At 30.1% G+C, this 27,019-nt stretch overlaps 1 protein-coding gene and 1 pseudogene across 1 annotated transcript in view; both read left to right on the top strand.

The window, feature by feature from the left end:
- Positions 1-27,019, top strand: part of LOC142330568 (LHFPL tetraspan subfamily member 6 protein-like) — a 182,836-nt gene that overhangs the window by 28,259 nt on the left and 127,558 nt on the right. The gene's annotated exons all lie outside the window — the stretch shown is intronic.
- On the top strand, positions 9,426-26,198 carry LOC142330356 (uncharacterized; annotated as a pseudogene).

Raw genomic sequence — 27,019 nt, 5'->3', positions numbered from 1 at the left:
AAACTGTTGGATACTAGGACAGAAGTGATTTTTTAAAATTGTTAAAAGGTTAAAGCTTTATATCCTACTTATATCTAGAGAAAATCGGCTTCCATATCGAATGGCATAGCAATTGCTAAGGTCTCCCATGATTATTCAAGGAAAATCATGGGAAACCGAGATCCAGCTCGAAGGAAAATTTCATGATTGGGAGAATTTAAGTCAGTAGTTTTCCTGTTTAACCCCCTCTTTATTCCGGTCAGTTGTAGGCAAAGTTCTAATAATACACACATTTGCCAAATTTTCGATAATGGTCCTGGTGTATTAAGAAGACAAAAAGAATTAGAAAAGACGGGCCTTCAGTGTTAATAATCTTGTAGAAGAATATAAATCTTCTAAAAGAATATATTAATTGGCTTATTTCTAACACTGCATGAAACTTTAAGATATATTCCAATAAAGATACTCTTATAAAATGTAGAAACAAACTTCTTCCAGTATATAATAAAGTAATCAAAAAAGTTAAATAATTTTCGGTATATAAAAAAAATACGCGGAAGATAATTAAATGGTTTTATCTTGAATTTATCTTGAGGTGATTAAGTCTCATTTTTTTAAATGATACTTTTTTTGTAATTAAAGTACTAAAAAAAAGAGAAATAATCGACGTATTGAAATATAAATGAGTTATTTTAGTTTTTTGATTAAAGTTTTAACCGTTTACCGTCACAAATCACAAACCCGATGAAGCGAGTAAAACATCTAGTAGTTTTGTGTGGAACAAAGTACCCAGAAACAAAGTAATTTGCAGTTTGAGAAAACCACAGAGTCGAGTCGGTCAATGAGAATAAACAGTATTAGATTCTTATTTAGAAACAAAAGTTTTGGGAGTTATACTGGAGTTATAGCAACACAACGCAGATGTACGTACATCCAAATGAGTGTGTACTAACAGAATCAATTCATTTACATTCACAATACGATTTTGTTATTGTAAGTTAACTGTTTTTGGTACGTTAGGCCATGTGTTTTGAAGACTTTAAAGTGTTATTTTGTGGTATACAAGGGAAACATGCATTTTACTAACAACATGTTACTTGGTTGCAACATATGTTTGTTAAATAATTGAATCGGTATTAGTAAAAATAATAATAGTAATATTAGTACACTGTGTTTTCCCCTCTTTGTTTACAATCGTAATATACAAAAAACATTTTATAATGTTTTATATAAAATATTTTATAATATTATACAGCAAATGGGAGGGCATAATTTGAATAAATCTTTATTCTGATCGGTACATAAAAATTCATTATAATAGATTACTTCAATATAAGATAAATAATAAATACAAAAAAATAAATTGAAATGAATAAATTAATTATTTAAATACAAACACGTAAAAATAATGTTGAGATAAGTACATTAAAAGTAAATACATTAAACATAAAAATCTGATATGGGCACCACATGACTTTCTTGTACGTCTATTAAATTACATACATTTTTTATTAAGTTTTTTTCATATTTTTTTTTTATTATTCAATTATTATTTATTGTAACATTTTTTTTACAATCAGAGGTTAATAATTAATTATTAATAAATCAATATATTTAAATTTAAAAAAAAAGTTAAAAAAAAGAAAATGAAGTCGCATTCGAACCGATGTGCCTTCCCCTTGTAAGACCCAAATATTTCATTAATTAAAATTTTATTAGACTATAACTTTGGAATCAATGAAAATAAGTACCACTTATGACATATCATTGAAAAGCTCTAAATAAGGGCTTATTACTACAATTAAGAAAATGTTCAAAAAACAAATCTTTTTGAATTTTTTGGACACTTTTGGTAAGTCGATTACAATCAAAAGGGGAGGTGCACAATTAGATGTTACAACACTCTTAAATTTCCAAAATTTCAACATCCTACGGCTAATCATTTTTGTGTTATGCGAGATACCTACATATATACATACATATGTAGGTACAGACGTCACGCCAAAACTAGTCAAAATGGATTCAGGGATGGTCAAAATGGATATTTCCGTTGAAATTTAAAAACCGAAATTTGTCGCGATTACAATACATCTTTGTCGTACATGAAAATAAAAATTTACTACAAAATAATTCACATTTCAGAAGCCGCTATTGAAAATTATTTGTACATATTTACGTATGTTCACTTTGAACGGGATGAATATAAAAAAACTCTTTTATTCTGTTTTTAATTACTAGAATTATTTAAAAATTCATCAGCATAACATTTTTTTCCGTTAAAGAACATCTTTTAATTGTATTTTAAATAAATTGTTGAGAAAAGTTTTCAAATAGTTCAAATAGTTTAGTAAAAATGGTAACATTAGCTCAATAAGATTCTTTTTCATAAGTCGAAGTATTGTGTTGAGTTATACGAAAACAGTTCTGTTGTCTGATTTGGTAAAAGTGGATATTGTTATTTTTTTAAGAATAAGTGAATTTAAAAAAAAAAAAACGAATGTACATTTAAAAAAAATATAAACACAAGGAGGATAAGTTAACATATTTCATTTTCTAACTTTATATCTACACGATTCATAATTTTGGGCGGCAGATAATGATCTGACTGCCCATTTTTGTATCTTAATATTTATAGTATATATATATATAGCAACGTATGTAGACATAACAAATATTTAGTAATGATAAGCTTAGTGTTTTATTAAAGAACTCCAAAGCAAAAGAGTACGGCTTGAAATCAATTTGATCATCCTACGAGTATTTGTCATCTAATAAAACCTCCAGAAATTTCGCTTTTGTGAGTAAAAGATCTAGTATCATAAACATTATTGGGAATTCTATTCACTCGATTAACAAGTTATTACGTCTACCTGAGAAGCACTATGCAACGGGTTTATTCTTATTTTAAAGTTAAATGAATACAATCTATCCAGTAAAACTTTTTTTCAACTGCTAACGTACAATTTTCTTATACAGATTATATCATGAACTTCTCCCGGGACTTTCATAACCATTCTACTCGTGAAAATAATGGAAAAAGTTTACTTAAATATATCGTCCGAAAGTTCTTTGTTTGCGAGTTAGGGTTAGTGAAAGATTTTGCTCGGATATCAGCTACCCCCGGTGAAATGAGATCTTATTGAAATTTTTACGAAGATAATTAAGAGCCAGAATTAGTAATTTCTTATAGCTTGTGACCTGAAAAATCGAATAAAATAGGTCCCAGAACCGTTTCTGCAGTAGTTTTTGAGAAATCTGGGGTGACTACCTATAAATTGGAGTAAATAAATCCCTTTTATATGTTTGATGTACAATAACTTTCTTAACAGGGTAATAAAATTATAGAACGTATAAAAAACACAATACTGGTAGAGAATTTAATCCTGAAAAAAATTCTTCATGCTCTTTACAATTAGCTGTTTGGACCGTTGATATTACTTGGCCGCTTCAACGCTGAGATCTATTTCATTTTCTTCATGAAGAATTGCCCCAGCTGCTTGAAGATGTTCCTCTAGCACTGAGACACAAAGATGGTGCGACTCTCCACTTCTCTTGTGCCGTTTTCACTTAAATCATAATTTCCATGAAAAATGGATCGGTTGTGGAGGTCCACATTCCTGGTCACCAAAATCGCCTTATCTAATACCTTTAGATTTTTGCGTCTGGGGATGAATGATATATATTGTATAAAAATCAAAAATACATTCTCAAGAGGAATTAATTGTCCACATTATTCATGTGGCTAAGTAACTTAAGGACAGCCCTGAAGAACTAAAAATAGCAACAAAAACGGTACAGAATCGTGCCAAGAAATGTGCTGAAAATGGCAGGCTATTTTTGAATATTTATTATAAACTGGTACGTATATGAACTTCGGTCTAGTGCACTGTTTCTAAATAAAATCCTAATTTTTCTTTGTTTTATTCAACTTATCTTACACCATTTTGTTCAGAATTAAATTCTATACACGTTTTTTAAAAGATTTTATGTGTTTATAACCCATTTAATAAAGTTATTGTACGTCAAACATAAAAAACAGGGTTATTTACCCTAATTTATTGGTTTTCACCCTAGATTCCTCAAACTTTATTGCATATACGGTTCTTTGACCTATTTTATTTTATTTTTCTGATCTAATACTATAAGAAACTACTAATTCTGTCCTTTAATTAACGTCCTAAAAATTCAGTATGATCTCACCCGGGGCAGCTGAAATCCGAGCGAAATCTTTCACTAGCCGTAACTTGCAAACGAAGCATTTTAGGAAGTATATTTATATGAATTTTTTCCATTATTTTCACGATTAGAATAGCTTATGAATGTTCCGGAAGAATTTCGTGATACACTCTGTATAATTATTTTCAGATTTACATACAGTTGTCATCTGCAAAAAGTGTTAAAATGAATGAGTTCATGATTTTGAGGCAGGACATTAAGAAAAAATAAAAACAATATTACAGACTACACATCATCTTAGCGTATATATTGATATCCTTTTTTTGGTTTACATACAATATAAAAATTAAATTTAACAGAATTTTCAGCTCGTACGTATCTTACCTGTGTTTAATTATTTCTTCCAAAAAACACAGAAATATTTAAAAAAAATACAAAATTTAAATAATATAAACAAAAGATTAAAATAGAATAAAAGTAACAATAAAATGACCTTAACGTACAATAACAGATTTAAAGTGTAATAATTTTTTATGCTGGTATCGCTAGCAGAAAAAGATTTGTACGAAAGCAAGGGAATATCAGGTTTCGTAACTTATTTCTTGGAGTCATTTTCGTTATCATAGTGATTCTTATTTTAATTATGTACAGTTTCAAATAAAATGAGAAAAAATTAAAAATTACATTTGTGTATTTCAATTTAAATTTATTTATTTGTAGGAAAAGTTGTTTTTTCAAATAAGATTCATCAAATGTTTTATATTTGAAAAAAAAAATTACGAACACACATATCAGCAAAATAGTCCAGGCGGTATCTGTTTAAAAGTTGGCATATTTGGGCTTTTCTGTGCGAACGCTAATTTTTGCTTTAATGACTCCGGAATATAATCAGAAATTATTATTTCGTTACGCACTAGTTGAAAAAGGTGTGCTCAAATCTTTATTAAACAAAATGTAAAAAAAACGTAAAAATATCCATTTTTATCCTATTTCCCTAAATAACTCGATAACTGTTCATTTTAGAGAACACATCGGGAGAGGAAAAAGTTTTGTTAGTAAATTTTAACTACTGTCTCAAATCGAAAATATGCTATTGTTAATGCAAAAACACAATAATTGTTAAAAAAACGAAAATAAAAAGCCAAGATTATTGGGAATTTTTTTCGAGACGTACATATGACCTTCAGATTTTGCCTCAAAAAAAAACTTTTTATATGATAAAGCAATAAAACAACACATCAAATTTAAAAAAAATCGATTGACAGTTTTAAATTTACTAAGCATTTGTCACTGTTGGTATTAATATAATTGTAAAAATTAAATCCATTTTAAGTCCATTTACCAACAATTTAAAAAGTGTAAATTCTAGTACTTTCAGAGTTGTTACTCCATCTTCAGGGATTTTCTAAAAGATGGTTATTTAAATTCAAATCGATAATCGTTTTTAAATTAAACTGTTATGTTCATAATAGTCGATCGTCAAGAATAAAATTAATTCGTCAACAAGACTGTAACGTTATTTTTGTAACATGTTGCAACTATTATCGTAATTAGTTAGATAACATATAATCAGGTAATCGTCGCAAACATCTTACAAACTTGAAGTTATTGTCTTATTGACGTACGAATTAATTTTATTCTTGAAGACCTACTATTTTGAGATAGTAGGTTAATTTAAAAACGATTATTGAATTGAATTTAAATTAACATCTTTTAGAAAATCCCTGAGGATAGAGAAACAGGGATTTTGGAGTAACAAATTCGAGAAACAGATGATGCTCTGAAAGTACTTGAAAATATATTTTGAAAATTGTTGGTAGGTGGAACTTTAATTTATACAACTGACAGTTTTTGCCCAATAATTTTGTAATCCAGATTTTAAAAAAAAGTTGCGATTTTTCCAAATTATGTAGAGCCTGAAATAAAGTCCTCTAGATACTTGAAAATTTAATCACATCTAAAAGAGCACTCAAACTTTCAAATGGATTTTGAAAAATTTAAATTGGTTGATTAAGAGGAAAAGGGAATTTTTCAATCATACTACAAATTTTTTGCTTTTAAACAAATCGGATATCTTCGCGAATTTTTTTCTAAATTAATTTTAAAAAGCACAGCTTAAAAGTACTCGGAAACATGCTTTTTTAAAAAAAGTTTCGATTTGTTATTATCTCCGGAGATATAACCGATCAAAGTTGACCGCCATTGTGCAACCTTTGAATTAAATTATTATCGATAAATTAACAGACATATTTTAGCAATGATTCGTGTTTGCCAGTATGATATTTAAACTTTTTAGTTTATAACACATCGATTTAAAAAAAAAAAAAAAATATTTGTTAAAAATGCAAGAATGTTTGAAAAATTCCCAGAGCTTCTTAAAATTCCCTCTTAATTTAAATATTGGTTAAAAAATACTGTATATAGTGGAAAATGCATGTGTGTGTGTATGTAGAATATTTTTCAAACAGTTCAACTTATAACGAAATACAATTTAAGGTAGTAATTTTGGATTATTTATTTTTATTTTAGATCACTACATACTACCAATTTCTATGACTAAATGGTAGTAGGTATGTGTCTTTCATCCAGAATATCTAAATATTCTGTTAAAAATCAGAATATGACCTGTTCAAAATCAGGTCAGGCATGGCAATTTTTACTGGTTTTAAATTTTTGTTCAACATTTCTTTCAGGTGATTGACATCAGGAAGTATATCAGTCATAAATCTGGATAAATTATTAAAAGAAAAACAATAGAGTGTGGCAATTCCCCCCCCAAAAAAAATTGTATTTTCGATGATGCAGATTTTCCTTACAGGAGCTTTACACTTTTTCATTACAAGTTATTTAGTCATTAGAATAACTGTATAGGAAACTGATTCCCGAATCTATTCGGAGGTCCTCTCATAGAAGATAATTTTAGGGATGGATTGGCTCCAGGTCTCGATATCCTAATTATGGATGTGGAATGATTATGGACCTGTATCCATAAAACAGAAAATGAATAATAAATGAATCAAAATCAAAAAATAAGGGTAAGGAGTGAAAAAGGGTGATTTACTGAATCAGGGTGAAAAAAGTTCATAAATGTCAAAGAGGTAAAAACAGGAATTATATACACTTTAATATCTTTTAACTGTTCTGATCTGTCAATTATATATTTTGTATGTAAAAAAAAGCAGGTAGCAGGAGGGAAAAAAGTTGTAAATAGAAATTTTTCTTAAGAACACAGGGTAATTAAAAGTAAAAAAAAATAATTAAAAAAAAAATCAATCGGCCTATAAGTATTTACGTATGCTTAATTAAATTTATTTTTATATTCGTTCAAAACAACTTAGTAGAAACTTGAAACTGTATTCAATTTTCTTTAACAAATACATTTTTATTATAAATTGAAGCAGAGAGAATTTCTTCCCAAGGTTACTTTCTTAACATAAATAATATACACACAATTAATTTAAAAAATAAGTGAAAAAGTTGAAAAAGCAATAAATGAAAATAACTCAAAATATGATTGAATAAATAAGTAATATTAGATAATTTTTAACTTAAGATAATTGATGTAATAATAGTTACAATTTTACTCGTAAAATAACAAATAATTGGAAGATCGTGTGAATCATCACCAAAAAGTCACTGCGTACCCAAAAGGTTAAATATTTTGATTTAAACTGAGTGGGAATAATAAAAAAAAATTAAAACTTTTACAACAAACTTTGCAATGCTGATGAGTTATCAAAGGTGGAGAATAAAAAGAAAACGGAAAATAAGATGAATCAAACAGAATTATTAAAAACACAATACAGCAGTTTCAAAGGATTTTATACTTCTATATTTTATAAATAAAATTATGGAAAAAGAGTTCCAAACAGGTGGAGCAAACAGAGTTTTAAGAAAATTGTAGCAAAAGACTTGTACAAGTAAAATATAGCCTTGTAATCATGAAACAAAGAATCAAATTCTTCTTTTTATAATATTACATTCGTTTAAATATAATAAAAATAAAAATCCTAGGCAAAATAAATCTCAAGTTAATTTTTTACTTTTCATTTGATCTTTTAAATTAGACTTTTATTTAATAGATAAATAAAAGTCTAATTTAATATAACAAAATTTTTATTTTTATGAAGACTTCTTAAAAGGAGGGATAAGAAATTTAATATAGATTATAAAGGATAAACTTTATTACTATTATTTATATGGCAATAGGAGAAGATTTGATTTGCTAACAGAAAAACGTTTTGAGCAATAAATTTATTTCTAAATAAGTTCGAATTTTTCTTCTCTTTATGAGCTGAGGCAATGTGTGTGTATATCGTCTTGTAACACAAGAAAACTAGCAAATTTATTTGCTCATTTACATTATTTATCTTAAGTCTTTTTTATATTATATAAAGTAAAATATCTTAGGAATCAGAAGCACAGTTAGAGCTTCTCTCTCTAAAGTAATGGTAAACATTTTAACCTGATCCTGACGATAGCCAGAACAAGTTGTTAATTGTAGGAATGAATACTACTTAGAATTTCATTTGCTTGTAATAATGTACAACAGTGTACTTCGTTCGGTAAGCGAAAGATATGACCGGAAACTACTTTACTCCCCATTAATCTTAGATACGCTGGCATGGGATACTTATTCATTCTAAGAATGGTTATCCCATCTTTTCAATCAAGTAGATACAGATTTAGAAATTTCTCAATAAATATTAATTCGTCGTTTTGTGCTATATGTACCAGATATTTTTGTTACTAGTCGAATTGATTTTTCAAAAAAAAGATGGTTTCCACTTAACAGTCAAGTCCATTGAAGAACAAAATGAAGATATCACTTCTAGATCATATGTTGAATTTCGGTGGGTTCAGCATATCAATATGTAACAGTTTGTTAATGAAGAATGTAACGGAAAAAAATAATTCCTTACTTTCTTTAATAAGCCATAATGATGATTGTAATCTTGAGAATGGCTACGCCTATTATAGAAATAGGCCAAACCTACATTTTCACATCAGGGCATCCAGAAACATTTTTTTTATGGTACTCAACATACATATACCATCAATCTTAAGGAGTAAATTGTTATTCATGTGTGGTCCCTACAACCATGTGGTTGTGGGGATTATATAGAAGAAACATTAAATTGTAATGTAGTAACACAACTGGGTAAGTAACATTTTCTACAAAAATTTTTAAATTACCAGATATTTTTACTTTCCCAACGAATGTAGTTAGAATAGCTATTAAAAGGGAGATTATAGTAATCGTGTTGATAATGGGGTATCGGGTATTTTTTGTAAACTTTTTTTTAGGAATCAATTAGTGCATGTAGATTAAAAAAAAAATATATGTTCGTACGAATGTATCGCACTGATTTTTACCTTATATCTCAGGATTGACCAAACCAATATTCTTCAAATTTGGCTCAAATATTTCTATATATGGGGCACTGATCATATTATTTTTTTTGAATTAAATTATAAAGAAAAACCTTTTTATCAATATATGTCTGGAAACGCTTAGTTTATCGGCTATTCTCCATTTCGTATTTTTAACATAAAAATCTATTTCCCAGGAATATTTAATCACAACAGGCTGAAAATTTGTATGCTACTACGGTACCTAGAAATTTACTGTATAAAAATAATGAACCTGATCTCTTAAACCATTTCAAAATTGCGGCTATGAACAGTTTTATTGTTAAAATAAAAAGATTTTTTTTTTTAAAGTTTTTATTGTTTTTATTTTTATTGTATCTTTGCAACCGCTGGTTTTTTCCCAAATAGTTCACCTTGAAGAAGTTAATCATTTATTTATTTGCCGTTGTTTCATTTTTTATGTTTTTCTATCTGTCCAGTACCTCTTCATTCTTTCTGATATCTCTTTCCTTCGTTCTTCAGAAAGTTCATCTCTGTTGTCCTTGCTTTTTGGCGCTTCATGGAATCTTCTATTTTCATCTTTTATTATTATTTTTTTAAAATTTCTTTTTCACTTATTATTTCTTCAGTTATTTTCAGTTCCTTTGTTGGATTTGTTTGAAGCATTTGTCTTTAGTTTTTTATTTTGGAAGAAATCAAAAATTTGTTTGGTCAATCTACTGTTATTCATTCTAAGTAAATGGAAGGAAAATGCAATTCATATTTTCCTTATCGTGTCTGATAGTTTTCCAATTTTAGTATAAAGTTTGTTAGTATGAATTAATTTTATCTGATTATTTTGAAATTTAGGACCTATAAATTTTCTTGTAATTTACCTTTCTTTTTTTTTTAGATTTTCTAATAGACCTTTGTTGCACTTAGGGTTTGTTGTGTTAATGTTTTTGCCGCATAAAATAAAACATTGGTTTATTTAAATATTATCTTACAAAAATGTTATGTGTTTTACGACAAGGAAAATGACATCTCATTTATTCAAATCTGTTCATGAATAACAAAGTTATGGCAAAACTTCTTGAAGCGAGTCACTGTAGATTAAAAAAACAGTTTTCATTCTTCCCGAATAAAATTAAATAACTCGACAAGATCTCAACGGAAATATGTTTATTAATGTTGATTAATATTATTAAATTATAATAATTTAATATCTAAAATACAGAAAAATGTTTTTGAAAATTCTCTTTTTCTTATTTTAGCCTTTATTAAAGGAGGTGTTAGATTTAGAGAAATTTGTTAAAGCGAATTTGTTAAACTAAACTATATATGAATAATCTTCTTAAAATTTATTCTCACCTGTAAAAATATATAATATTTTTTTTTTTGGCTCTAACTCTTTAATTTTTATTATTAAAAAATTTATTTTTATATTCTTCTAATTATTATAATTTTGTATTTCTATTATAATTTGTAATTTCATATTTAACGTTGTAATATCTTATTAAAAACAATAAAAATGTTGGTTACCACAATCGTTTTTCTAAACTTGTTAGTACATTTTTGTTACTGTTTTATAAAAAGAGAAATTATTTTCTAATAAAAATAAAAGTCAGACCTTTAATGTTTGAATTTCAAACACTTTCAAGCGAAGCCGGAAAACTTTTTCAATAAAAAAGGAGGCAAGCTATTGTATTGACTGGAGTACCCGGGAATTTATTTAATATTTCATAGAAATGTTATTAAAAAAACAACCTACTAATAAGATATTAAAATAAAAATTAAATAAAATAAATTAAAGGTTCTGTAGATTTTTCTACTTATTTATAGATTTATTCTAATTTTTCAGTCATGACAATACAATCATTTGACTTATAGATACCTTATAAATCAAATTGATTAACCTATTAAAAGTCCCTTTCAGCACGCCGGAAGGCGGAGGTAGATTTCACCGTTGCTAAGTAGGAGAGAAGGAAGAAAGATTTCCACCTTAAAGTTAAGAAAAACTTCAAATTTACTCAATACGACAATGGTTGCATGTGAAAAAAGTTTCACATGTTTAGCAACGACAAGGCCCATCTTCTTACAATTCCAGTAACATTTTGGTCATTCCTTGACGTAAGGGTAGGTCATATCAAAATTTGTTTCAGATAAAAGTTTTAGGTAATTTTTACAGGACTAACGACCACTTTAAACCGATTTGATACTGTTCCTATTAAGGAAGGTAGATATTTTGTCTTCGAATCCATGGGATTTAGATGGGGGTGAAAAAAATGGTTTTTCCACCCCCTGAACCAATGGTTGGCGATATCAAAAAACTTTAATTAGAAAGGTTTAAGCCTCATATCTAAAGAATCGTAGGAACTTTAATTGAATTCGATATTTTACTTAATAAGAAAGTTATAGCAATATTTTGTTTTTTCGAAAAAACCCATTTGTACCCCCATTGTCCCATTTTGCCCATTATTTTGGGTCTGTATTTTTTATGTATCAATTTGAAAGTGATTGTGCGAAATTTACGGTAGTTATCGTGTCCAAAATAAAGTGAAATATATACAGGGTCATTCACGGGAACCGGATGTTTTTGAAGTGGGTTGTACTCGGGCGTTCATGGTTGGAGGGGCACGTGGCTGGTGTCTGACGTTTCCTTTGTTCATAGCATTTACATTTTTAGTCGTTGAGATGGAGCCGTGGACGCCAGACCAACGCCTGTACGCGTATGACAGTTTTGTGCGAAATGACGAATCCGTAACTGCTGTTCAGCGAGATTTCCGCCGTCAGTTTAATATCCATCGTAATGCAAATGTCCCTTCTCGTAACACAATATTGCGACGGGTAAACAACCTTCGAACAAGCGGTTCAATATTGAGGAAAAAACCACCGGGTCCCCGACGGACTGCTAGCACTCCGGAGAACATCGAAGGGAAGCCATTGTCAGAAGCCCACGCCGCTCTATTCAGAGGCATTCAGCAGCGCTTCAAATGAGCACAAGTACGGTAAGACGAATTCTGCATACAGACCTGCATTTCCATCTTTACAAGATAGCCGTCGTGCAGCAGTTAAACGAACAAGATTTCACGCAGCGATTACAATTTTGTCGACAAATGCTTACCGTTTTTGAAGAAAATGAAAATTTAATGAGTGACGAAGCCCATTTTCATCTGAATGGCTTCGTCAAAAAACAGAATTGCCGGTATTGGGCAGAAAGAAACCCACATCAGCTTCACGAAAGACCACTTCATAGCCCAAAGGTGACTGTCTGGTGTGCAACAGGAAAGGTCGGTGTTATTGGACCATATTTTTTTGAAGAAAATGACGCTGCCGTAACTGTAACAGCTGATCGTTACATTGCGATGTTGAATACGTTTTTCATCCCTGAGTTACGAAACCGGGGAATCGATTTTCAAAATGTGTTATTCCAGCAGGATGGAGCTACAGCGCACACAGCGAGGGCAACGATGGCTGTTCTCTGGAATCTGGAAACGATCCGTCCCGGATTGTTTCCGAAGATTCGACGACATTCCTTGGCCCCCTCGGTCCCCCGACTTGAGTAGTTGTGATTTTTTTCTGTGGGGGTTTCTAAAATCGCGTGTGTACGGCAATAAACCGCGTACATTGGAGGACCTAAAGATTGCAATTCGTCATCACGTCACCCAGATTGATGTAGACATGCTACAAAGAATTGATGCCAGTTACCGTGAAAGGCTACAACAATGTATTGCCCAAAATGGACATCACTTGCCAGACATAATTTTTCGTTCATGAGTAAGTAACAAATGCTTTGATTTAACAAGTGTTTCAGTACCAATAAAACTTTTTTAAAGTAAATATTCAATTTTTTATGATTATTTTAAAAACATTCGGTTTCGTGAATGACCCTGTATATATATATATATATATATATATATATATATATATATATATATATATATATATATATATATATATATATATATATATATACATGTATATATATGTAAATATATATATATATATATATATATATATATATATATATATACAAAATTTTATATATATATATAAAAATATTTGAAATGAGGGTGGTTTTGGGCTCTGGAGGATGTGAAACGCGAAGATATGTCGAAATTTTCCGGAAGTCAAATCATGGTACCGATTACAATATGTAGTTTTCTTATGAAATCCACCTAAAAGTGAGGAAAAACTTCAGTATACATTTTAAAAATTAACATACATTATATTTATCAAAATTTTAATGAATTTGCCTATCGTGAAAAAAGGTAACTTTTTCATTTCTCTTGAACTGGTAGTTTAGTTATAAAATGCCAAGTGAAAAATGCAATTTAAGAAATGCAATAAACAATTAAACATGTTGCTGTCTTGTATTTAGCATAAAAAATATAAATTATTTAAAATTACGTTTTATAAATTTATCGTTAATAATAAATAAAAAAAAAACCGTTAATTATAATTATATACAAAATATATCAATGTATGTAACGAAATTAGCTATTTACAACGTATAGTCCGTTATACGAAGCAAACAGTATACGGTATTTAAAAAAGTTTATAATTAAATATAACAATTCAAATAGACTACCAACATGCTTTCGTTTAAAGAGCAAACGGTGAAATGTACAGGATTCCCAGGAGGTAAACCGAAATGGTCCGTTAAGAAATTCATTGAATAGTAATGCAAATTCCTCTAAATTTCCCTCATATAAAACCATCTTTATTTAAGTAAAAATTTACAGTTTCAGTAAATATTCGACCGCTGATAAAAGAGGAACGCCGCTTTCAAGTACATACATGCAAATATCTATGTTACGAACATTAAATACAGAAATGTAAATAAAATTACATGCAATTCAGATATTCAGTAAAAGCAATTTAAAGTATTGAGAAATAACCACTGGCTTAAACATGAATATTCTTATACAAAATATGACCGAAGCAACATACTGTTGTTTAATACCATATTTAAAACATCGAATTTTTATCTTTTATTTCGTAGCTTCATTTAGCTACTCATAAATGTTGTTACTTCATTTTAAACAAACTTAAATTTATCAAATTGCTTGAGGGCTATCTACACAGTAAGGAATGTTCGGCTATATTAAATTTAAAATAAGAATTAAAAAAAAGGTTTTTGTTGACCTTTTTATTTTTATTTTTAATTAATATTTAAATTAATACAATTAACGTATTAAATAACACGTTTGTTACATCACATCATATGCAACTCTACCAATAATTTTATCAGAAACTATAAAAAAAACCGTCACTATAGCGTGTTTTACTCATTTTAGTTTTTCATTTTTCACGGTTTTTAATACGTTAAAATATTTTAATAAATACAATGATTTAAATTCATCTTATGAATTCTATTTTTTGGGTCTTAACGACAAGTTTTGGGTCCAAGTATCTCTACAAAGAGTGGTAATATAGATGTAATACTAAAAAATATACATATTTTCATTTCATAATATACATTTCTAAAGTTGAAAATCTTTGTTTCACTCATTTAAAAAAAAAATATTTAGAGCCGCAAATTATTTCCTCAGGAATATTTAAAGCGTAAAGTGGGCTCCAGTAGTAAAAATACAATTAAATATTAATATCTACATTAACTAATATAACAAAATATTCAAATAGCAACATAATATTATTTGCTAATATAAAATCTAGTTTTGTCTACATATCTATGCGTTCGTATGTCATATATCATTGAAGACAATCTTTTATTCTACCCGTGGTTCTCAAACTGTAGTACGCAGAGCATTTCAAGGGATTAGCGGACGTTTGGTCCACACCTTAAGGTCCACTTACGCTGAGGTCTACAAAAAGTCCAATGTCAATTGTTTTGTTTGTCCATTTTATTTAACGTCCACTGGTATTTTTGTCCACCATTACTTTGGTTTACTTTTATTTAGTCTGCATAGATTTAGATCTGTTTTCAGTCCACTATGAGTTATAATATCAAAGCAGACATTGCTACCGTTATTGGAAATTAAAACACTGCTTCTTGCGATGTTGCCAGGCGATATCATCTTGGAATAATTTATCGATTTCATTTTCATTTAATTTCTCTAATACTTTATTTTCTAAATATTCCATAGTTAGGTTTGATATGCAGGGGGAGAGTGGTGACCCCCTCGCTAAACTATGGCGTTGTTTGCATAACTTGTAAATTTAAAATACATATTATTTATGCAAATATTTATACATTCTAAATTTTTTTTTTTTTTTAATTTTAGTTACTTTTTCAATTTCACGCAATTTGCTTTCTCTAGCTTCAGTTACTAAATTCTTCAAAATTCTGATATATAATGAAATTTCATCCAACTAAATTAATTTCTGGTGTGTGGGTATTATTTGCTTATTAATAAATGTGTGGAATTCCCATGAATCTTTGATGTTGCATTTATTTTTTCCGATTACTTGTAATATTTTAACCAAAAGTTTGGATAGCTTATTCGTAGGATTTTGTATGCAATTTACTATAGGTCTTATAGGATAATAATTTTTATGTAATTTTATTAGACCGTAGATTCTTGGCGGTATTGCGTTATTGATACTTATTAGGTTCGCTTCGCCTTTTGTTATATTCACTACGTTGGTTTGTTGATTTTTTCAAAATCAACATTGACAACAATGAAATTTTTTACAACAATGTCGATGTTATAAAAAAACAACATCGACATTGTTGTAAAAAAACATGTTTACAATCAACCCCTATCGAAAATTTTAATTAAGAAAACATAATATTCAGATTGTTGTAATTTTGATGGGGTATTGCGAAATCCTTTTGTAGCAATTTTTTAATCTCTTCTGACAGATCTGCGACATATGGTAATGCAACATAATTCTCACTCTTATTATTTTTTTTCGGATGGTTGACTGATGTATTATTATAGTGTTTATGAATTGTATTTTTATCAATTTTATTTATGATATTTTCCGGATAATTAATATTTATTAGTAGATATTTTGCTTCTTTTTATATATTCTGGTCTATCTTCGGGGTTTGTAAATTTTATTACTCTGCAAGATTCTTTAGCACTGATTTTTTATGTGATATTGGTTACGTTAATAGGAAATATGTATAGATGTCTGTCTGAAAATTTTGTTTTTATATACCATTTTGTTGATATTTTTCTTTTCAAAATGAGTTATTGTTAAATCCAAAAAAATTATACTATAGTTAATCTCAACTTACTTTGTAAACTGTACGTGTTCATTAAATAGGTTAAATTCTTTTAATATTAAATCAATATCCTGTTCATCTGTACATATTAGAATGTCTACATATTTTTTATTGAATAAGACCTTAGTATTTAATTCTCTAATACCATATTTTCTTAATATATATCTAAATATGTGCATTGTAAAGGTTTCAATAAACAGGAAATAGCAATCAGGTTATATAAAGGCATGTAATTATTTAGATATAATTTCCTAATTAATTTCCTGGAACTATCATGATGGATTTCGAATTGGCAAATTAATAGTACTAAAGATCTTACGGACATGACGACAATGAGTCTTATTGATGCATAAATTATTTTTTATTTCTTGACGAACGACTATTATGAATTTAACAATTGTAATTTAAACATAATTATACATATGACATATCAATTTTGAATTAGCATCTTATGAGAAATCCCTGATGATGGAGTAGCGACTGCTAAAGTACTGGAGATATATTTTGAAAATTGTTGGTAAGTGGAAACTAATTTCTACATATAATTATCTAAACATAACATGAGTCATGCATGAGTAGGGGGATCTATTACAACAAGGTTGGGGATAAAATATTGTTATCTAGGATCGGTAGACCAGTTAATTTCTTAGTATGTAAGAGAATAAGTCATGGAAAATTATGGCAGAGGTGATTTATTCTAAAAGAAATAAACCAATGCTATATTTCAATAACTACATACCATTTCCATTCATTTAGTAAAAACCGTTTACGACGGCATAGAAGATGTGAACAACGAAGCTCCTGCAATGTTAGATGTACTACTGGGAGTAACCTTCAAGATATACAAGTACAGAAGGATGGTACGAGAGATCATCAGCATGGAGCAGGAGTGCAAGGGGAAGTAAGGAAGGCAAGGGCCAACTTAAAGCGCCGCGGAGAAAGAAATCCACATGAACCCCTAGCACAGATCATAAGGTTGACTTTACGAGACGTGCATGAGGAAGAACTGCTTTTGATGTTACCTGAAAGCAATACGTTGCGACGATAGATTAATCGAAATCAAAATAGAGGCCGACCTGCCAATCCCTACGATTCCGGACCAGACGATGAGAACAGAATTCTTATTTTTGCCACAATGGTGAACCTGAGACTGCTCTCTGCTAGACCAATAAATTTTGCGGACGGTACTATTAAGACGGCGCCAAATCAATTCATGCAATTATTTACATTACACGATATTTTCCGAGGGCACGTCATCCCATTTGTATACGATATGACTCCGTGGAAAACGGAGGACACGTATCGACTGCTGTACGAATGTGTTGTGGGTACAGTTCGAGAAGCAAATATCATACATATACATCCTAGAACTCTCAGAATGGATTTCAAGCTGGCAAATATTAACTCAGCTTGACAAATTTTTTCAAATGCAAACATAAAGGGTTGCTTATTCCATCGGTTTCAATTGATCTGGCCTCAAATTCAGTCAACGGGATTAGCAGCAGAATATAACACCATAGGAAGTGAAGTATGGAAGCAAATTTTGTTACTGCTGGGATTATAATTTGTTCCCGTGGAAGATGTCCTTGATGACATTGTCGAAATAATGTCAGAGGATCTGGACGGTCTGGTGGAATACTCCGAGCGGGTATACGTATGAGGAAGACGAGCTCGAGGTCGGCGAAGAGCCGGGAACGCAAAATTCCCTGTCGAATTGTGGAACATGTATGACCTCGTGATAAGTGGCCAGCAGAGAACAAACAATGCCGTCGGGGGTGGCATAATAAATTTCAGAAGTTGTGACTGTTCACCATCCCTCCCTATGGAGATTTATAGATACAGTGATAGATGAACAACAACAAAATCAACAAGATATCACCCAGCTGCTAGGAGGCTACATTAACATAAAACCGCCAGTGAACAAAACATATTTAGCAAACCAAACATACATTGGTGAAGTTGCCCAACGATATCATCAATATAAGGATGAACAACGCATGACAACTTACCTGAGGGTTTAGATTAAAGGTGAACCCTGCAGAATTGTCTGGTAAATGAAATCTGTAATAACTAATTAATAGGTATATCTCATAATTATTTCTGGGATACATAGACAATAAATAAATAACACAAATTATATTTCTCTTTTTTTTATTTGTCTCAGTAAATGGACTAGACAAATATGCTATGGATTTTATTTAAAAGTCTTCTAGTGGACAATACGGTAAATGGACATTACCTGGAGTTGGCATAAGTACAATGAACGAAATTGGAATATGGACTAAATAATTAATGGACATTGGACTTCAGATGGACCTTACCGTAAGTAGACCTTACTGTGTGGACCAAACGTTCTGGAAGCATTTCAAGGTGGTACGCAAACGAGGTGAAAGAACAAATCGATTTCCAGTAGACGATAGAATCAATGGCATTTACAAAAAAATGTTAAATGATGAATAAAAGTGTTTCAAATGAATACCTCCAGTCTTTTCTAAATTTAGAAAAATTTTTGAGAGTAAATAAAATTGAAACGAAAAATAATTTCATCAATAATAAAAAAACGCCATTGCCTAATTAATGCTCGTTGAACTTTTTGAATATTTAAAAAAAAAAAAATACTTTTAAGATTATTCTGAATTCTTATGGATATGAAACCTTTTCATTCTGGATATTATATCTAGAACCCCAATCAACAACAAATAGAATCTTTGATAGAAATATTTTGTGATGGAAGTTTGAAAATAGAATATACCTAATTAAAGTTATGTGAATTTTGAGTGAGGTTATAAATGAATATCCATCGCTCTGCAGGTAAGCATTGTTATTTTTAATTCAATTTTCTACTACAGGATTTTTCATTTTCAGTACAAAAAGTAAAATTGCAAAAAAAACAAAAAGATTGTGTATATCAACCAAATTTTAATTGAAAAAATTTTTTTTTGGCTTGAAGCTTATAACATTACATTATGTTGGAAGAACAATATCATTCATAAGGTCTCCACAGCTTTGCTTGACATCCAAGTCTATCAGTAAAATTTTCTATGACTCTTTCGCACAAATAAGCTTTAATTCCGCTAATAATGATCATTGATCATTAGTAATTTGTTGCTACAGACTTGTGACTTTACATAACCCCAAAGGAAAATGTTTAAGAGAGCAAGTCACATAATATTGGTGGCCAATTGACACTACCATTTCGTGTAATTGTCGAAATAACAAAGTTTTACGCAATATCTGAATTGTTTCAGCAGCTACGTGGCATGTGGCATCGTCCTGTTGAAATCACATCTTATGAAAATCAAAATTTTTCAAATTTGCAAACAAAAAATCACCAATCATAGCTCAGTAACATTCATCAATTACTGTAACAGCATTTCCTTGCCCATTTACAAAAAAAAAGTTACCCTATGATGTCACCAGCCCATACTGCACCCTAAACAGTGATTTTTTTTTTGTTTTTCTGTTGAATCATTAGCCGATTGGAATCATCCCAAATGCGGCAATTTTGCTTGTTTACAAAGCCAATCAAATCAAGTCAAAATGATCCTCATCAGAAAAGTGACTTTTTTTTATGGAGATTTGGGTCCAATTCGAGCCCTACAGTCCTACAGTCTAGACTGCCCTACAGTCTATTTAGTAGTAAAATCGTCTATGGAAAGAAAGTTCTCGTGGCTTTAATCGTTGACAAGGTTGAACCTTTCCTTTCCTTTTCCTGTTTAGCCTCCGGTAACTACCGTTTAGATAATTCTTCAGAGGATGAATGAGGATGATATGTATGAGTGTAAATGAAGTGTAGCCTTGTACATTCTCAGTGAAAAATGCCATCCCGGTCAGGCATGGCATTTTTCACACACGCTAGAAATCATTCATTTCAGCCTCTGTACAGTAATGCTTAACTGCGGTCCCGGAGGTTAAACAAAAAAAAAAAGAAAAAAAAAAAAGAAGTTGAACCTTACATGTAGCCCAAGATCTTGACATAAAATTCGCCATATTGTTGTTGTTGTTGATGAAAGGCCCAATTCTGGTAATTCTAGAAGGTTCAATTCTTTAGTATGCCAAATTTGAAAGCGACAAATTTTGATTTTCATCAACACTTGCACTTACAGTAGCAATATTCTCTTGACTCGTTGCATTTATTTTATGAATAGATGTTTTAGATGTTTCAACATCTAGTTGAGAAAAGTTTCTTCGAATTTTTAACCAAACGATGAATTTTACTTTAGTTTGGCTGATTATGCACACCGTAAATATCGCAAAGTGCACGGTATCGTACAATGTACGATATTAGCTAATCGTAGCTGTAATCGAGTTCATATTTCGATAATACATTTTTATGATTTGTAAACGTTATTGAGGCGTGTAGCATTCTATAATGAATCATCGTAAACTACTAAAAACAAATGACGCTTGAAAAAGTTTAAGAAAATCAACGTCACCACCACAATCTGTCAATGTTTTGCGTTCAATTTGAAAGATCCCTTACATTTCTTTATGAAACTGGATTTTCTGCTATGTTGACAGTAAAAAATAAATTTTATGATAAAGTGAACCCTGATCCACAATTTTCCATGAAATTAAGTTTAACTGAAGCAGATTAAAATTACAATTACAATTTAAACAGACTTACAATTGTTTAGAGCATGCAGCACCATTCTTTTCACTGAATGAATATTGTAATCAGAATATAAGTAAATGTAAAATTTCTTTGCCAATTAAATAAATGTTTTTGCAAAAAGTGACTAAAACTTTTAACAAATAACAAAATTCTAATTCATGTTTTTTTTTTTTTGTAAAATAAATACTTTCAAAAAACATTGCTATTTTTTATTTTTATCATTCTGAGATATCGCTATCCCAATGATGTATTACATAACTAATAAGTTCAGTGGTACGCTACTGATTTATGATTTACATGAGTGGTACATAATTGAGAACCGCTGATATATACTGTAACATTTTAATAAAATATAAAAAAATGTAATATAGTAATGAATGGAGACAGATTATTTACAAGAATCTTGTAAATAATCTGTCTCCACTATTTTTATTTAATAAATTATGTACCATTGATCTTATACAGAATGTATCACGAAGTTCTCCCGGGACATTCATAACCTATTCTACTCCTGAAAATAATGGAAAAGGTTAATTAAAACACATGTACTAAAATGTTTCGTTTTCGAGTTACGGCCAGTGAAAGATTTCGCTCAAATTTCAGCGAACCCGGTGAAATGGGATCGTGCTGAAATTTTAAGTCTTTAATTAAGGAACAGAATTGGTGATTTCTTACAGATTTTGACCTAAAAATAAAATAGACTTCAGAACTGTACCTGGAGTAGTTTTTGAGAAATCAGGGGTGAAAACCAATAAATTGTGGTAGAAAACCCTGCTTTTTATGTTTGACGTACAATTAAATGAGTGATAAATCCATAAACCTTTTAAAACAAAAAAACTGGTAGAGAATTTAGTTTTGAACAAAATGGTGAAAGATATGTTGAATAAAACAAAGAAAGTTTAGAAAAATTCGAATTTTATTTAGAAACAGTACTTTAGACCAAAGTGCATTATATGTACCAGTTTATAATAAATTTAAAAAAAATGAGTCTACCATTTTTAAGTCATTTCCTGGCATCCTTCTGTACTGCTTTTGTTGCTATTTTTAGTTCTTCAGTACTGTCCTTAAATTGCTTAGCTGCATCCATAATGAGACAATTAAACCCTCAACAGAATGTATTTTTGTTTTGTATACAATATTTTTCATCCAGCCCCAACGCAAAAATCTAAAGGTGTTAGTTAAGGCGATCTTGGTGGCCAGCAGTATGGACCTCCATGACGGATCCAGTTTTCAGGGAAATGATAATTTAAGTTAGTGGAAACGGCAAAAGAGAAGTGGGGAGGCTGGAAGTATACTTTGCGTCCCAACGCTACAGGAACATTTTCAAGCAACTGAGGCAATCCTTCTTGAAGGAAGTGCTGTAGACCTCAGCATTTAAGTGGAACCCACCGGGTTGGTCAAGTGGTGAACTCGTCATCGCAAATCATCTGATTTCAAAGTCTAGAGTTCTAAGGTTCAAATCCTAATAGACAGTTACTGTTATACATATTTGAATACAAGATCGTAGATACCGGTGTTCTTTGGTGGTTGGGTTTCAATTAATCACACATCTCAGGAATGGTCGACCTGAGACTGTACAAGACTACACTTCATTTACATTCATACATGTCATTCTTATACCTCAGCGGTAATTCCCGGAAGCCAAACAGGAAAAAGAAAGTTTATTAGATTCTTGTGTTACTGTGTTTGGTGTTTGTTTTTACAATTATTATCTCTCTCTCACACACACACACCCTCACTCTCTCTCTCTCACTCTCTCTCTCTCTCTTTATATATATGTTTATTTATTTATATAACCCATGAGACTCCTGGTAACGTTAGAATTCCAACGCAGGGGTCATAATCTAAATCGATTCAGCTGTTGAGCTGCTACGGTGGAACAAACGTAAATACATACATACACCCTCTTTGGGTGTATACATTACACTCCTTTTTGGGTAATCTTTTAATAAGCAAAGATGAGAGAGCTTTGTTGTAGGAAGTAAGCATAAACGATTTTTTATAAATTATCTTTTGAAAAAAAAAACATATAGGTTATTATTTTATTATACCATAATTTTATAGAATAAACATTAAACAATTAGCCATCAAGATGAATATTTTCTAATTTTAAAAATTTCTGTAATTTTTTGTGTAAATTCATCCTAAGCGATAGGAATTAACAAGAATATATTTTTCGACAACTAAAGAAATGGCCGATAATGATAGTATTAATCGTATAAATGTTGTATTTATCTTGATTATAATAAAATCATTTTTAATAATCTCTGAAAAACAAATCGTCATTCCGTTTTCCATAAAAACACAAAAATAGACAAATCAAGATGGATAAAGAGAACAGTAATATAATAAAATGCCAATTTAATAAGTGATATATCAAGTATCGTAAATGCCATTTAAATAAATTAATTTTAGCCTTTCATTTCAAAAAGTCATTCGAGGGAGTAAAAGATCATATTTTATTCGGCTTGAATTATTTAGCTACTCAAAGTATCATTACAGTGAAAGGAACCTGTAAAATAAGTCAGATTCACAATTCAAGCATTAAAACTCGCGAAATAAGGCAATACCTTGATAAATTTACATTAAAAATCACTCATAGAATTTTAATAAGAATGTTGGTAAAAAGAATCATTCAGTTTGGTCAAGCGAAACGTTTGATTTTAGTGACATTTTTCTATGTAGAATTACGAAACGAACATGTTCTCAGACATTTAGATTTTTTGGTTAATCAAAATGGAAATATTTTGTATTATTTTATGGGATAAAAATTACGCAGTATTAAATTAGTTGTAAAAAGGAATGTGTTTAAGGTAATGAAATACAATATACTGTTATATCTGGCTCAGAGTAATTAAATTAAAGTTTTCATTTAATTAATTTTATCCGCTGTTCTATGTTTCTGATTTTTCTTACTGAGGTAATATTTTTATAAAGAAATAATTACGCGAAATATCTCTGCTGAGTATTCTTCTTCCTGAAATGTTCAAAATACTGTCTTTTGGATTGTAATTACTATTTTATGGTCAGATTTCGTTAATACAGGAAAATTTAAATTGTATAAATGTGGAAACGTTAGTTTGAGCAGTTAAATATTATCTGTGAATAAATAAAAATTAAGAACAAATATACTACTTTCAAAATCAGGCAGAATTAATTAAAAAATTTATCGAAATGTCCTTCATTTACAACAGCATATATATATATATATCAGCATTTATAACATATATATATATATGCATAAATAGAATGAAATATAATCCATCCAGACTTAATTACTCTTTACAAACCGAAACTAATGAATATCAATCAATGACAGTACAAATTCATTTTAGCGTACCACAGATTGCATTTGTATTGTACTGCTCTCATTCTGGAACTATCTCGATTACTGGATTCATTAAAATAAATCAGACAACAAATATTTCCAGCCAATCAAAACACCTTAATCAATCCTAAGAACGAATACGTTTTAGCAAACAGAAAACACCAATCATAGCACTCAACTGATATGATCAATTAATTACACTAAATTCTAAGCAGTCATATTTCTTCATTTTTTAACAAATTATAAGGATTAATACTATTGAGCCACTGGAATGCACCAAATTACAATTTACGAATCATAATTAATGGTGTTAACACTAAATTCCAACCAATCAGAAAAAGTACGTTCATTTTCAGCGTTAAGAAATTATGAGTTCAGTCAATTAAATCTAACCCACCGGGTTGGTCTAGTGGTTAACGCGTCTTCCCAAATCAGCTGATTTGGAAGTCGAGAGTTACAGCGTTCAAGTCCTAGTAAAGCCAGATATTTTTACATGGATTTGAATACTAGATCGTGGATACCGGTGTTCTTTGGTGGTTGGGTTTCAATTAACCACACATCTCAGGAACGGTCGAACTGAGAATGTACAAGACTTACACTTCATTTACACTCATACATATCATCCTCATTCATCCTCTGAAGAATTATCTAAACGGTAGTTACCGGAGGCTAAACAGAAGAAAGAAAGAAAAGAAAGAAGTCAATTAAATCTAAGTCCCTAGAGGAATTAATAAAATATTCCACATAATTTTGAGGAAATTTGATTTATTGCCATTTATTCCGACTATTCCGCGGGAAAATCTTAAAATTTTTGTTTAAGATGTTAGGAGTTTATTTTATATAATGAGAAATCATAGTCAAATTATTTGCCTGCAAAATAAAAATTGCCTTTTTATGTTTTATAAACCTCAGAGACCTAGCGGCTAATGAACGTTTAAAGTTAAATGTCTTTAATATGAAACAGAAGTACAACGCTACAGAAACAAAGATTATATAAAATAAAGAATAGAGTAATACCTTGCCACTTACAGATAAATCACATAACCCACCGGGTTAGTCTCGTGGTGAACTCGTCATCGTACAGCAGCTGATATCGAAGTCTAGAGTTCTAAGGTCCAAATCCTAGCAAAGGCAAATGTTTAAATTGATTTAGATACTAGATCGTGAATACCGGTGTTCTTTGGTGGTTGGGTTTCAATTTACCACACATCTCAGGAATTTTCGACCTGAGACTGCACAAGACTGCACTTCATTTACATTATACATATCATCCTCATTCATCCTCTGAAGTAATTCCTTACGGTGGTACCGAAGGCTAAACAGAAAAAGAAAAAAAAAATACATCACATTTGGAAGTCGTTGTTCTTATGATAACTTGAATCAATTCGTTCCCAGAAAATTGTGAGAAAATTAAAAATGATTACTGTAACTTATAATTGATTACAGTTTCGTAACCATGTCTAAATATAAATTCATTTTGTGGGTATAACTGAAAACATGGTGTGTTTATAATAATTTTCATTAAATTTTATGTTTAAGGGTATACTTGATTTGCTTGGCATTTCTCCCGCCACCACCCCATTCGGTCGCCCTAAAGCATAAGACCAAATGTCTGTGCCACAAACAACAACTGAGCCTCGAACAGTTCAGAGACCAGTATCCTAACATAGCTCCTAGAGCTTACCTTACACCGTGAGCGGACGAAGCGCGGTGCCTTACACCACCAGCTTACATGTCCCAACCACTCACTTGTCATATGTTTGCTAAAATGAGTAGGCGCACCCCGTCAACTACTAAAAATATATATGACATCCATAACATGTTTAAGGTTATATAATCGCTCATATATACACATGCACGCACACACACATTGAGTACCCTATTTATATCATCTACTAATTACAATTTCAACCTTCGCATGACAGACTCGCTATAAAATCATTAAAAATAATAAAACCGATTTAAAAAGCGTGGTAAAGAATAAAAAGTTCTTTTTAATTTAGACTTTTGGAAGTTTTCATGAGAATAAAAATTAACTAGTGACAACTTACTAATCTTATTCATATTTAAAAAGTCGAAATTTAAATATTGATATTTGTTAAAATCGTTTTTGTTTAATTAAATTATATTTTGAAGTTTAAATTTATTTTAATATTTCATAGTTGGTAATACTGGTAAGGCTAGAAACTTAAATAATTGCGTAAAAAAGATTCCACATCTTATTTGAAAAAAAAAACAAAAAGAAACTGTGTGGTTGTTTACACAGAAACAATGAGACCAAAGTGAAAGACGATGATTTCTAAATAGCAAGTGGGAAGAAAATATGCTGTTGTTTAATTGATAATTGAGGGAAAAAATATTGAGCTCTGAC

This window comes from Lycorma delicatula, chromosome 9 (assembly GCF_047948215.1).
Source record: "Lycorma delicatula isolate Av1 chromosome 9, ASM4794821v1, whole genome shotgun sequence".
In the NCBI taxonomy this organism is placed as follows: domain Eukaryota; kingdom Metazoa; phylum Arthropoda; class Insecta; order Hemiptera; family Fulgoridae; genus Lycorma; species Lycorma delicatula.
Note: the sequence above shows the minus strand (reverse complement) of the source record. Positions and strands in the feature narration are given on the sequence as shown.